Raw genomic sequence first — 3,788 nt, 5'->3', positions numbered from 1 at the left:
TAGTGGAACGGCTCTCAAATCTATTTATCCCAAGACTGCGCGGTATATATCGTTATAACACACATCATTACTGCCGCTTGTTGAGCAAATATCAAAAATACAGATACTTGGCTCTGAGGTCAAACATTTCCCGGAAACCGAAGCGTTGGAAGTGGTAAGATATTATGATCATTAGGAAAGAAAGGGCATATTTCCTTTTAGAATTTTAAGTTTTCTTGATAATTTGTGTAGCTTTATTACAACACACCAAGCAAACACACACACACACACACACACACATCCATCCATCCATCATATGTACACATATGCATATACATTTATGCATGCATATAAATGTAAATATACATACATACGCATATATATCAGATATACAAATATTTGTATGTTACAAACTTGTGTATTCGCAAACATACCATACCATACGCACATATATGTTATACTTATCTTACATACACACACATGTATACATCATTTCAACCGTTTTAAAAAGAAAATGCCTACCTCCTTGTTGTATCCGTCATCTACCAAGGCTACCTGACAAAGTTAATTTTGAGAGCCAATTTACCTGCAGATAGTTTGATGCCGAGGGAGAGGTGAGAAATATGGAAGAGGAAGAGGGGAAGAGGAGGGAGATAGGGAAGTAGTGGGCGAGAGAGGATGGAGATGGGGGACTGAGGAAAAGAGAATATGTTGGGGGGTAAGAAAGAAGATAGAATAGAAAGAAGAGAAAGGTAAGGAGGGAAGGAAGGGAGAAGGAGGGAACAAGGGAGGGAAAAGGTGTAGGAGGAGGGAGTAAGGGGGATCAATACCCACAATCTTTTTTTTTTTTTTTTTGCGTATTTGAAGGAGGGGATTTTACCTCGTGTTTCCCTTGCAAATACACTCTGATGGGAGGGCGGAGAGTGGGGAGGAGAGGAGGAGGAGAGGGAGAGGGATTTTGGCCCTTATGGCTGGCTGGCTGGTCCGCTGCCGAAATGAATTAGGAATTTTTAGCCTACGCTCTCCCACGTTTTTTTTCTTTCCCTTTTTTTTCGATAGATGATTTTTGGAGGATGTGGATGCGGTTCGGGTGGATGAGGAGGGTGGATGAGAGTTCCCTGGAGGAGCTGATTTGTGGACGAATGAGAAAAGTGGTCGCGGGAAATTGGAAGGGAAATGGGAGTGGGAAGAGGGATGGGATGAGGAGAGAGAGAGAGAGAGAGAGAGAGAGGGAGAGAGAGAGGAGAGAGAGAGAGAGAGAGAGAGAGAGAGAGAGAGAGAGAGAGAGAGAGACGAGAGATATAGAGTGAAATAGAGGAGAAATAGAAAGAGTAGAAAGCGGGAACTGGAGGGGAATTAGGTAAAAAGACATGATTGGTTCCTGTTTTTATTGATATTTTTGTGTTTGTTTTGCATTTCATTTGCTGAAAATCTCTATGCAGTATTGATCAGTTTACGATCCATATACGCCGCCAACGCTAAGCTAAGATTAAGCGTTGATAATATAAATCAACAAAATTTAGAATACTGCACTGAATTTATTATTGCGTGTTTTAGTCACCATACTTTTTGTTGCCAGTCATTATGATCATTATAATCAGTATCATTTTTTTTTATATCACTATCATCATCATCACTGTATTAGTTGTATAATTAAACTTTATTGTTTTTGCTGCTTTTTGCAATTACTATAATAGTTATCAGCTTTGCTATTACTTATTTTATTGCTAAGTATTATTGTTATTATTTCCAGGTATGTCAGGCTGAAGGCTTCGTTAATTCAGGAAAGAAAATCGCCTCAGAGTAAGTAATTGTAACACGGGCACGTCCTTATGGCATTATAGATATTAACTTTAATACGCCCCTATACGTGTCTTGTACAATAGTTTGGGCGTCTTTATAGACTTCTTAGGCAGTAACTTGAAGAGGTCTTCCTTTTTGTGTTTTAGTCCTTGAAAATGTCTTTATATTCATGCATTTATGATCAGTAGGCTGTTTCGAATTTTGTTACGAACACCCAAATAGAGTGGCTTTTATTGTTTAGCTGAGGAGGGTTTCGAAGCTTCATTCATGAGACTACTTTTGAACAATGCTGTGCGTACGTTTATATTTGTTCCTTGGACTTGAGAACCTCTAAATACGGGTTTAGAGACATTTATTTGGAGAATATTCATCAAAATCATTGATATCAGAGGAAGCAATTATCATGGCGATCAGTATTTTGTCGACGATGACTCTGATTTAGATGAACTTTTGATTTCGGTATCTCGGTGCTTAGGAACGATTCCGGAAATAGTATCGGGATTGGAAATCGGGAATGAATCCATTTGACAGGAATGGTTATAACACCTCGCACTGTACGACACTTTATCTGAAATCATATATTATGTATATGCTGTTTTTTGAAAGTCATCATTACCATGCAAATGACAAAACGATGAAAATGTCCATTATTTCTCCCCCAAAAAAGCTGCAATATATTTTACCTTTATGAAAAATATATTATTTGAGTGTTATAGCAATGTTGGTTATAAGCATAATGATATCAATTATAATGATGGTGATGTTATTGATAATTGATGAAATACGAATGAATTGTCTGATGATAATGAAAATGCTAATATTGAGGATGGTCATAGTAATAATAAAGATGATCCTGATAATAATAGTAATAATATTAATGTTAACAGCGGTCAATAATTATCTTATCGAAATTATTTCATTATCATAAATATCATTATCATTATTATCGTTAGATACTAATACTGCTACTACTAGTAATGATGATGTTGATGATAATAAAGATAGGAAAACAGGAACCTTAATTAATGTAAGATCGGATTTTTTGCTTTGAACAGATGATGAAAAGCGAAGAAAAGAAATGCTAGAACATATAAAGACTGAATAAATAAATAAAAAGAAAAAAAAAATGCTTTACGTCTTAACATCTATTGACTCAAAAAAATCTATAAATGCAGAAATAGAAAATAAATAACTAAATTAAAACGGAGCCAAAGAGAGTTTGGCGTGCTGACTTCTAATCACTCTCACCCAACCCCCCCTCTCCTAATTACCCCCTCCCCCCCAAAGAATCCCCCCATCCCCCCTGCCCCCCTGGAACCCCACCCCCCTCCCCTCCCCTCAAACCCTCAGTGGAACTCACTTCTCGTTGTGACCAAACTTTTGCCTCGACAAATTGGCGAATGGAGAGCGCGATTGCCGAACTCTGGCTATTACATGCGCGCGCAGATCGTTTCTTTCGAAGGTGGGGGGGTGGGGTGGGAGGATGGGGAACAAGGGGTTCGGTGGGGTATGGGGAATAGGGGGTGGCACGAGAGGCTTGGGTGATTTTGGCGAAGGATGGAAGGGAGGGAAGGAGGAGGGGTAGGGGGGAAGAGAGATAGATAGATAGAGAGAGAGAGAAAGATAGATAGAGAGAGAGAGAGAAAGAGAGAGAGAGAAAGAAAGAGAGAGAAAGAGAGAGAGAGAGAGAGAGAGAGAGAGAGGAATAGAGAGAGAGGAATAGAGAGAGAGGGGGGGGAGAGAGACAGATAGAGGGAGAGAGACAGAGAGAGGCAAACAAACAGACAAAACCAGAGACCCAAGACGCTCTCACACCCTGATTTGTTTTTCTTCTGTTCCTTCAACTCTCCCGATATCCCAAAACTCCCACAAGAAAAAAACAACAGCTGAAATTGAGAAGCAGAATAATGGAAAAGGAAATTGACAGAAGAAAATAAAAAAACAAGGAGAAAAAAAAGGAAGACAGAAGGAAATTGATGATGAAATGGGAAACAACAATTTTTCTT

Source organism: Penaeus monodon, chromosome 42 (assembly GCF_015228065.2).
Source record: "Penaeus monodon isolate SGIC_2016 chromosome 42, NSTDA_Pmon_1, whole genome shotgun sequence".
Taxonomy (NCBI): Eukaryota; Metazoa; Arthropoda; class Malacostraca; order Decapoda; family Penaeidae; genus Penaeus; species Penaeus monodon.
Note: the sequence above shows the minus strand (reverse complement) of the source record.